Raw genomic sequence first — 12113 nt, 5'->3', positions numbered from 1 at the left:
ATTCACCTTTGGAGTGGCATGCACCATTCAATTCACTAAAACTATATCTATTCTAATGATGATCAACAGAAGGATAGAGAGCCTAAGACTCACTTGCAATAGAAAATCTTGAGCACCTTGTTGTATTGGTGGTTGAGATTCTACTTGGAGTTGGACATTGCTTTAGGCTGAGAGATATGCCATGCTGTGACTATTCAATGAGATCCAGGTATCTTCAGCATACCTTCCACCCTCTCAGAAGCCTTGCTAAAGAGGTCTCTTCAAAGTGTTCCAATCTGTTAATAACAAGGTGATGGGCAGAAAGCACTTTGGCAAATGAGACAGATTGATCTCTGTCTGATACATGTAGAAAATAAAGTGTCAGGGCTACCAGAAATATCCTATTAGTCTAGCTTAAATGGTGGGAACACAGAGTGAACTTGAATCTGGAAATTTTGAGTCCCAGTGACAGAAATCATCAGGGGACCACTTTGATTCTGCTTTACTTTCCATGTATCTCTAATCTTTTAAACAATTGCTTCATTAAGTTGGATCTTATTACTTTGTAACTGGGTACTAAGGATAAAAGAGCTAGGCCATTATTATGATTTTTTTTTGCCCAAGACAGATAATATTTAACTTCCATTATCTTCCCAATTCCATCAGAGTTTTGGCAGTTAGCACCACTTTCCTGAGTTTGGTTTTTCTTATCACATGTACACAGACAATAAGATAATATATTTAGAGGTGGAAGAGAAATTCAAGGTCATGTGGTGTAGTCTCCTCTTTTTTTACAGATGAGGAAAGTGAGGCCAGCAAAGGGTAAATTATTTATTCAAAATCATACAAACATTAAGTGGCAAAGCCAGGATTCAAACCTGGTCCTTTGACTATAAATGTAGCACTCATTTATACTGCACAGCTCTCCAGTTTTTCAAAAGCCTCTCTCTTTCAATTAGTTGCAAATGGCCATATGAAATTTCAAAACTTACTTGAAGAATGAAAGGGAGAAAACTTACTGAGTTGGGGAAGGGAGGGCTTCTTAGCTAAGTGATATTACCTGGGATAATGAATGAAATAAAAGTGTGACTTTGCCAGAGAGAAAGAGAAACGGTGTGGTATTACTAATAATAATGATTGAGGAGGGTCAATTGGGAATGATAAAAAACAAACAAACAAACAAACACAAAATTTGGAGTCAAGAAGACTTGAGTTCAAATCCCATATCTGATGTTTATTGTTCAAAAGAATCATTTGAGCACTCTGGTTTTCAGTTTCCTCATCTGTAAAATTAAGGGTAGATTTTATTTTTTGGGGAGGGAAGTGGTATAGGAAGGTGAGATGGTATGTTTTTGCTCATTAAAAAATAAAATATACTTTTAAAAAATGGAGGCAATCAGGCTTAAGTGATTTGCGCAGGGTCACACAGTTTGTAAGTGTCTGAGGCCAGATTTGAATTCAGGTCCTCCAAACTCCGAGGGAGGTGCTCTTTTATCCACTTTTATCTTTTATCCACTGCACTAGTGCAGTGGATAAAATGCTGCCCCAGTGTAATTTAAAAATTAAGGGGCTGGTCTAGATGATCTAAAAGGTCTCTTGCAGTCCTATAGTCTGTGAACATATACAAGTATCTGACATATTTATGTAACTATTAATTTTACCAGGAGGCATCTAGGTAGTTCAGTGGATAAAACACTGGACCTCGAATCAGGAAGACCTGAGTTCAAATCCGTCCTCAGACACTTATTAGCTATGTTATCCTGGACAAGTCACTTAACCTATGCATGTCTTAATTCACTGGAGAAGGAAATGGCAAATCACTCTGGTATCTTTGCTAAGAAAGCTCCATGGGTAGCACGGTCCATAGGGTCATGAAAAGTTGGACGTGACTGAACAACAAATTAATTTTACCAAATTCTTTCACATGGATTATCTTATTTGATCATGGAAAGTGAGACTGAAGTTGTCCAAGACAGTAGTTATTTCCAGCGGTTATGTAGACTGAAATCTTATATGTCATAGGGAGTAAATAAATTCAAAGAAATATTCAATGATTAACTGTTAAGGATGGCTTAGGGATCATTTAGGGCCTTTCCTTCTGAGGCTGATGTTTCTGAGAACATCAACCCTTATACTATACCAAATTTAAAGACAGGATTCTTGATTGGGCAAACCATGACTAGGAATCAATGTGGCAGTTCTTGGATTCTCATGGTCTGGTTGAAAGATTTGAAGTGGCAGATAAGTTAAGGATCTACGACCTCATTTATAGACTAGCAAGACACTACATTGAATAGTATAGGTTTGCTGACCAGATAGGAGTGGTGATAGCCCAATCTCTAGAAAACCTAATGCCCTGAATTTTCTGACACCAAGAAAACTTTTTTCTTTGCTATCCAGTGAATTTACCGTGATTTTCCAGAGAGGAGAATTTTTAAGAAAACTTCTGATTTTTACAACTTGTGAAAGTTAACAAGGTAGCTTTTTTTTTTTCCTGATGGAAAATACATTAAGATTCATGCCTTTCAGAGAGGACCAGACATAGAGTGGCAGGGGACTGATCTAAGCCTTAGGTTACTTCCTTTCTCATCTGGATTCCTGGAGTGCTAAGACCTACCCCAGGCAAGATAAAGAATGGTCATGGCTGAGCTCCTGGATTTCTTGGCTCCAGGCTGTCCCCTGATCATTCTAGCCCTTGCTGCCTCACTTCCTGACTCTGGAAGTACTAGTGCATCTCTTCTAATTGATTCTCTTTTTGTGCAAAAAAAAAATGGAATTCCTATTAACTTTTCATATCTATTTAGAAGCAGGTTTTTTTGAGCCCAGGGAATTCTGTGAGTTATTTCAGTGTTTTCTTTTCTGGTCAGAGGCAAACCTGCCTCTGGAAAGAAAATGAAAGGAAATGCACAGAAATGATCAGAAACATTGGCATATAGATTGAATCTCCATTGGTCTCTTTCTCAGTTTCCCCTGCTGTAGTTTCAATTTAACAGATTCCAAAGCAAGACAAAAATTGTTAACTTGGGGGGAGAGGGGAGTGTATTCCTACCACTTATTGATCCTTATTATTCTAAATTATTAAGTGCTAAGAATATTTGAACCCCTAATTAACTATGCTTTCTAGATCTAACATGCAAACTGTTGAATTAAAATCCTTTGGTATCTTTCTGATAAGAAATTATCTAGTATATACATATATATGTATATATATATGTGTATATATATATATACATATATATATATCTCACGCCTAAATGTGTATATTTTAAGATTATCAAGATGAATTGCTTAGTATTCACTCCCTCCTAGCCAAGAAACTGACAATCAGTTCTATAAATTCCTATTTCCTCATCTTTTTTTTTCTGTGCCTCCGAACTCACTAACAACTTGGGTTATTGGTATAAGGCATGGAGTTTTATTGGTTAGTTAATTTATTTTATTTTGTCACTCTGTCTCTGTCCTATAAGGTCCACAATTATTATTCACTCTCTACCCTTCCTTCCCCCCTTCCACCTGCCTCAAAAAAAATAAGGAAATGTACTTCTGCAGCTGCCTGGTCTACAATGGCACCTGGAAAAATAATTTAGGTCTCACAGAATTGGGAGCTGACATATTAATGCAAAGCTCCTTGAAATATTACTCATTATTATGCCTTTTGCCAGCATTTGAGTGATTTGTGAACTGTTCATTGGAATAAAGTACTGTAAATGATTCATGAATGACCAAATTAATAAAATTCTATAAAAATATTAGCAGGTGGTAATGGTTTCATCACAGAGTGAGTATAATCTGCTAGCCTCCATATTTGCCAAAATGGGGGTTAGGGAGTTGGGCAGAGGGATGAATCTGACAGGAGAGAAAGTAAAGGATTGGATGGGGTGGGGTGGAGGATGGTGGAAGATTTTATTGGCTTGGTGGGGGGGTAGGAAATGCAACAATTTGGAATGAGGACAAATAGGGGAAGGCAACACCATCAGTATCCAATAGGAGTAATATGTCTTGGGTAGATTGTAGTTAGGGGACAGGAATCCGTACAGAAACAGATTAAGCACTGGCTATTAATGGTTGAAGTGGAGAAAGTACCAAAGATAAATGCCATTGGGAGGCTGTGGGCCTGTTCTTGTTCTTAGAGTTTGACATAGAAGTCCAACCCAAGTAGACATCTTGAGTCATTAAGTTAGAGCTTACCATGTGAACTTAATTTTCCACTCATCAGCCTCAGTTGTTTCTTGTAGATCAGGTCCTATGCTGATCAAATGATATGATATCTGTAAAGCACTTAGCACAGTGCTGGACACATAGTAGGCACTTAATAAATATCTATGCCCTACTCCTTTCCCCTTACTCAGTTTCACTAATCTCTCAAATTTTTTGAGAAGATTAAATGTCTTTCACTTATGGAAACAGGCTTTGCATTTAGCATCATATTAGTCACCAAATACCATTGTGAGATGTAGACTTTGAATTCTTCCATCCTTGCCCCTGGGGTGGGGACTTCAAAAAATGGAAAGTGTGGGAAGTGAACAAAATGGATTATTAAACTTTATAGATGGAGATGATTTTATTGTATTCACCCATCCTCCATAAGATATATGCTATTTTTACATTAGTGGTGATGAATTTGTACTCAGTTATTCCTGCTTAGTTGCCTAGTTTCTCTTGTAATCATCAATATATCTTTGAAAGATAGTCAGGCAGGATTATGGGTACTCACTTAACGGATTGAAACTGACTATCCCTTACTGGGATAAAACCTATGTCCTGATTGACACTGTGGTGCAACCAATTTAATTAAGTTGTAGACTGGGAAAGAGGACTAGCTGTATGTGGGCAAGATCAAGAAACTGTGGACGAGTAATTTCATCATTCTCAATTCAAGGCTCATTTTACATTTTATCCATTGCATTGAAGTATGTTGATTGAATTAAATTTCAATACTTAAATGTAAGGTGGGATTGCTAATATCTATTGTAATTATCTCAGCCAATGATCGTTATCTAACCAAAGACTGGAGTCAAATGGAAAAGAGCGCCTTCTCATTTCTTTTAAAGAATAGCCAATGATATTTTTTTGAATTCTTGAATAAGATTAGTGTTTATGGACAATCTCTTCAATTGCCCTATAAGGGATAGATATTTTACTAGACCTGTGATTTCATTTATGAAGAGAACTCTTGGTATGGAAACTCCTACTACCTATGCAGATCTATAACTGTTCTGGAATTTAGTCTTAGAGAATCAGTGAAACCTTAAGGAACTTGTCCAGTGTCACAGACAGTGAGAGGTGGGATTTGAATCCAGGTCTTTCTGACTCAAAAGAAGCTCCACATCCTCTATGTCACAGTTCCCTCTAACCAATAATAACTCAAATTTCTGCAGCATTTTAAGAGCACAGTTGTGTAAATATTATCATGACCTTTGCATATAGGAAACTGAGATTCTGATAAACTAAGTAGTTTACCTACGGTCACAAAGCTAATAAGTGACTCAAATAAGTGACTCTATTGATTGATCCTGATGGCAAATGTTCTCAAAACCACTTTCAAATTTAAGTAGCCCGTTTTTGTCATGTTTCACCAAATGTTTAGGAGAACTGAATCGATATTGTGACTTCTTCCTTTTTATACTCTTCCAGAATTACTTCACAGGCTTCCCGTTGCTATTAGATGTTGTGTTAGAGAGAGGCACTTTTATCTCCATATCACAGAGCGTTTTACTCCCCACAACAACTCCTGTGTCTTTAGGCAGACACAACCTGGGACCACTCATTGGCTGCTGAGGTTATTATCAGCTAACACCTGAAAATGGGCCCTTTATCGAATGCTCCATTAGTACAAATGCCAATTTCTTTGAAAAATAGGGAGACAGAGACAAACCACTCAAGAAATAAGTGAATGAATAGTTGGAATTTTGATGCATCTTTTATTATGAGTGACTTGGGATTTGGATTCAGCCTTTTCTCTGGATTGGTGAGCCAAAACATCAGTATCTGATAGTCTTTCTTTTGGCACTCAGTATTTCACGTTGCAGTGAAGCTTCTCTATCTGTTAGTGCAGCTGGTGAAACTGAGGCCTGACACTCAGGTTAAACGAGGTAAATGACATTCTGAAGTCAGCCATACAAATGGGATTAGGCAGCTCTGTTGATTTTGTTCTTGGTACATTGGGCAAAGCCATCTGCCTACTTGAGGCCATGAAAATGTTATTAAAGAAAAAAATCCTCATTAACACAAATACTTCAGAACTATTTAAATTTGGAGTCTCTAGTCTATGTAGAGAATATTTGTCCTGTTTCCCATGATTTTGCTTTAGAAATGTGATTACAACTACCCTTTTTCTACTATTGCAGAGACAATATAGCATAGTGAACAGAACATTAAAATGGGAGTAGTCCATATTAATAGTTCTGAGCCTTCTTGTTTCAGGGACCTTTTAAGCAGTCTTGTGAAGCCTATGGACCCATTCTCAGAGTAACGTTTTTATTTATTTTTTTTTCTAAAACTAATGATTTATTTCTTCCAGGAATTCTATTTGAATTTGTTTCCATGTTGTGTTTTTCCTCGAGACTTTTCTTATAGATGATTTGGAGTCATTCTTTTTCTGGATTTTGTCTTGGGTGTCTCTACTTTTCTTTTTAACTTCCAAAATTATCTTGCTTGCCTGCTTTCTGACTTTTATTGTTCCTCTCCATATTTTTAACAAAATGCTTCAAAGACTCTTTTCTTCTTTTTCATCATTTCCATTTTCTTTTCTTATTTTTTCTTTTATCTAAGTTCGGAGGCTAGCTTCTTCCAGAGTAATGTTTTTAAATACATGAAATGAAATTAATCACAAAGGAAACTAGTTATATTGACATAAAATTAATCAAAATATTTAAAAAATATTTTTATTTGAGCCCAAGGTTAAACTCTGTACCTTAAAACAATGGTGTCAAAGTCAAAAGGAAATTGGTACTGCTAATCTATACATAAGGATACCTGTCACAGGATATTGACTTAGTTTTAAAATGTAATATTATCTATGTATTATTATATTTTATTTGTTTTGTTAGACATTTCTCAATTTCATTTTAATCTAGTTGAGACCTTTCTGGAGTGTTATGGGACCCATTTAACACCTCTATCTCCTCCTCCTTAGAACATGGTGTAATAAACAGATGATGCCTTGGCCTTGGAGTCAAAAAGAATGAGTTCAAATTTCACTTAATATGTAATAACTATATGATCAAATTAAGTCTTCTTTCCATTCTGGAGCTTCACAAATCATGCTCCCAATCCTGAGAAGTAGTTAATCCATTCAGCATTGAAATTCTTGCCTCAGGACTGAAATGTCTTGATTGGTGAGTAAATGAGTGCAAATTCACCTAATCCACTATATCTAGTCAGCCCTAGACCAGACCTTGTATCATGTCTCATCCTGCTCTCTACATTGGTGATATTACAATTTGATCTTCCATCCTTTCACTGCCTTCAGCCCCTACATACTCTGTTTTGCTCTGGACACATTATTCAAATCACTTCTAAAATCCTTTCTGGGAAATATGCATTAATTTGCTACAATATTGATCAATTCAAAATCCTTGTGACTCCCTCTCTACTGTGGTCACCACTCTCCTATAAAAGTGGCCCCTCCCTTCCACTTGAGGATGGGGACAGCCTCACTTTTTTTATTTGTGTCCTCAGTGCTTAGTTTAATACTTGGCATAGAGGAAGCACTTAATAATTAAATGCATTTCTATTCATTCATTTATTCATTCATTCATTCATTTACCTAATTTGTCTAAACCTCACTTCCCTCATTGGTAGAATGGGGAATTTAGAACCTATAATACCCACCTCCCAAGGTTGTTGTGAAACTCCAATGAGATAATGTATATAACATGTCTTAAAGAATTATAAATGTCAGTTATTACTATTAGTCTACAGTTTTCAAATAATTATATAATGATTATGATAATTGACCAAGAAGCTCAAAGTAATTTCCCAACATGTAATTATCTAGCTGTTCTTAAGACAAAATTGTTTAATTTTTATACTGTTTGGTTCATTTTACAAATGAAGTTATGAAAGGCATGAGATTTCATCTAGTATGAGCTCTTTACATATATGAGGAAACCTAGACCTATTCCCTCATAAAAAAATATTTTATCATGTAAAGGTATGTTCAAGGTCAGCTAATGAAGTCTCCCAACCAAAGCAAGAATTCCTATTTCAAAATAATTCATAGCTCACAGACAGTGCCTTCTAATGTCTGCTTCCTATGTTTCTCATGATGAAACACTCCCTACCTTATAAAGAAGCCTGTTCTAATTGATAGATATATAAATTTTTTTGTTTCCAGTAATCTGTTTTCCTATGACTTCTACCTATTTACCCAAATCCAGCTCTCTGTAGCCCAATATAATATTTAATTCTGCATGACAGCTATGCAAATACTCCAAGACAGCAATAGTGTCTTCTCTTCTCCAGGATAAGCATTCCCAGGTCCTTCAACTATTCTTCACAAGCTATGATTTGAAGTTCTCTCATTATCCTTTGGCTCTGATCCATTTCATCAATGTCACTTTGAAAATGCATCTTTGGAGAGTGGTGGTCAGGAAGAAAAGGGAACAAGTATTTATTAAGTATCTACTAAGCACCAGGCACTATGAGAAGTGCTTTATTAAGATTATTTATTTGATCCTCACATCAATCCATTAACTCCATTTTCCAGTTAAGGAAACTGAGGCAAAAAAGGTTCAGTGACTTGCCTAAGAACACACAATAAGTGTCTTATGTCAGATTTGAATTCAGGTCTTCCTGAGTCAGTGTCCAGCACTTTTTATCCACTGTGTCACTTAGTTGCCTCATTGGTTTCCCTACTTTTTTTCTCCCCACTCCTATCCATTTTCCACTCAGTTGAAATTGTGATTATTCTAATGAGTGCTAATCAAATCATCTACTAAATAACTATCAGTAACTACCTATTATCTTTAGGACCAAATATAAAAAATTTCTGATCTTTAAATCCCTTCATAAGTGGGCACCTTCCTTCCCTCTGAGATTACTTTCCATTTGCTCTGTTACATATCTTTTATGTTCACAGTTATTTACATGTTATCACCTCCATCAAAATGCAAGCTTCTTGCAGGCCAGAACCCTGTCTCCCCCACTTCCCCCCACTTTTTTTGTATCACTAATGATTAGTAGAGTACCTGGCACATAGTAAGTGTTTAATAAATGCTTGTGGACTCACACCTTGGGGACAGATCCAGTAGCAGATAGCATGACAGGAATGCATAAAATTCCACAGAATTTTAATATTTTCCACTAGGTTTCTATGTTTTCAAAGAGTTGCCAGGTAGTTTGTAAATTATACCATGTTTAATATAGCAACTTTTATTAAAAGAGTTCTTAAATTTTGATGGATCAATGTTATTTCTGGACAATGGTGGACAATAGTTCTTTCTACAATGGTATTCTAGTAAAGATATAATTTATTTGTTAAATTATCAAAGATATTTGGAGGTAAAGCATACTGAAATCCAGGTATATAAATCAATGCCTGAACATGTCTTTCTCGTTATATGACAGATTTTAAATGTTTGCAACCTTCATTAGTGACTTGCATATTTCCCACCATCGATGCATAATCTGCATTTGTTTCCTTATCTCATAAACAGAGAAGTGAAAAAAAAAGAAAAGTGCTTTAATTCCAGAAGAATATTTCCCCACTGTTATATAGGTTTTTGTTTTAATAATTGGAATTGATAATAATGCTAAGCATGCTGTTACTGTTTCCATATGTTATCTTCACAGGGCCAACTACAACCAAACTTTCACCCCTCTTGTTCTGATTATTATGCTTGTAAAAATGAATGCCCAAACACATTACCCTCTTTGGTGGCCATATCCTGCTATTGGCTCCCATTGGATTTGTAGTGCACTAAAATTCTGAGGTCTTTTTTTTATAGGAACTATTATTTAGCAATGTCTCCCCCATTTTGAACTTTGCAGTTGATTTTTTGAACCTGAATGAATGAATTGATATCTTACTTAATTTTTATGTTGATTTTGTTAGTCTAAGTCCTTTTTTTATCCCATTTTTTCACCCAATATGTTAGCTCCACCTCTGAATTTCATGTAATCTGCCCCTTTGACAAGTAACACATCGTGCTGAAATTCATATCATCGATTAAAATGCTGACCAGGACAGAGTCCCTCATGCACTGAGTTTTCCTGGGAACCTAAAAAGAAGACCTGAGAAAATCAATAACAAATGGCAGCAGCAACATTTTATGATGCTCTTTACTTAGGCAGAGAAAAATCTTGTCATCATTCCAGTGTAATAGCTCAGGGCTGCAACATAAATCTATAGCTTCATTAACAGAAACAAAGTGAGAACTGTCCTAGTTTTGCCAGTGCCAGGGAAACAGCTAGCTGCAAAGCTTAACTTTCACTAAGTGCATCATCAAAAAGGGAATATTCAAGTAAGGATTTTGGAAAGTGGCCTGTCCTCTTAGACTAGGAGGTATTTTGAATCTTATACACCACAGTGCTGCCATTAGTTTTATCAGACAGCGATGCTAGGCCCTGTGCTCAAAGATCTCCTTTCCCATCACACAAATAGGAAGGAGATGTAGCATTATTAAGCCTTTGTCTTGGTAACTGGGACCAATGTTTACTGAACAACCTATTGACTTTTAAAACTGAATGATTACCTTAAGAGACTGAAGGTTCTAAATGTGTGAAAAGTAAGTGATTGTTGGACTCTCAGAGAATTATCATGAAATAATCATTAGACTGTCACATAACTGAAAACATGACTTTCCTCATAGATTTTTCTGGAGATTTACTGATAATTCTCTGGAGCTTAGGACCATGGAACAAATCAGAAAATATTTGTAAATTCTCATTGGATGCATAAAGTGGGCAAAAGAACAATGTCCTTAGAGTCAAAATACCTGAGTCCTATCATATTTTAGCTAGGTGACATCGAACAATTCACTTCATCTCTCTTGGAGTTGGTTTAATATTTATGAGATGGGAGTAGTAGATTAGGTGACCCTTAGGGTCCATTCCAGATCTAACAGTTTGTCGTTCCACAAATCCAATGGTAGGGAGCCAGAAGTTGATAGGACAATACAAAAATATAATTTCTATCTTACCCTGGGATGTTCTGTACTCCTGTTTAAATATGGTTCTATCTGTTGATTCGGGGATTCACTTTAAATCAACTAATGAAATCACATTGTGAAGATCCGACTGACTCAGGAGGACCTGCTAAGTTGTTCAGCTTCTTCATCCTGTCTCAACTCGCCTTTTTGGTCATTCATGCCTGTGTTCACAGTCCAGTGCTAGGGTCAGAATCTCTCTGACCTCTTCTACAAGTTCATCAACTTTTCCTCTGACTGCTTCAAGAGCAAGGAATAAGTAAGTGTATGTAGTAAGATCTGACTCTTTCACAACGGAGGAATTCACAAAATAGTCAATGGAAAGGCATGACCAAATCAGCAATGTTCATTGTTCCTGGGGAAAATTTAGCTTTGTAAAAGGCAGAGTTGATGAAGGAGTGCATTCCAGATATGGAGGCACAAAGGAATGAAGAAAAGGATGGCATACTGAGCTTGGGGAATAACTAATAGGCTAATTTCACTGAGTAAGCAGTGAACAAGTTAATGGTCTTAATCTACATTAAAAGTCTGGAAAAATAAGTTGATGTTATATTATGGAGGTTTTAAATGCCAATCTTACATGTTTGAATTCTGTCATATAAGTAATGGAGAGACACAGGATATTTTTTGAGAGGAAAGGGACATGGTCAGATCTATGTTTTAGGAATATTCATTTGTCAACTGAATAGATGACAGATTGGAGAGGAGAGGGAATGGAAGAAAACCAGTCAAGAGTTTAGGGTCAATAGTCCAGATTTGAGATGACGAGTATTGGAGTTAGAATAATGGCTATGTGAGTAGAGAGGAGGGGACGGATAAAGGAAACATAGGGGAACTATGAAGAATCAATAAGTCTTGATATCTGGATATAGGAGGCAAGGGAGAAGGAAGAGCCAAGGGTGACAATGTGGTTAATAACCTGGAAGCATGAGCACAGACACACACACACACACACACACACACACACACACACACACACACACA

General features: G+C 36.4%; 1 protein-coding gene across 2 annotated transcripts in view; it reads left to right on the top strand.

Moving 5' to 3' along the window:
• Window positions 1-12113, top strand: part of CDH13 (cadherin 13) — a 1255388-nt gene that overhangs the window by 598076 nt on the left and 645199 nt on the right. The window lies entirely within an intron of this gene.

Source organism: Vombatus ursinus, unplaced genomic scaffold, assembly GCF_900497805.2.
Source record: "Vombatus ursinus unplaced genomic scaffold, bare-nosed wombat genome assembly UNPS02009062.1, whole genome shotgun sequence".
Lineage (NCBI taxonomy): Eukaryota > Metazoa > Chordata > Mammalia > Diprotodontia > Vombatidae > Vombatus > Vombatus ursinus.
Note: the sequence above shows the minus strand (reverse complement) of the source record. Positions and strands in the feature narration are given on the sequence as shown.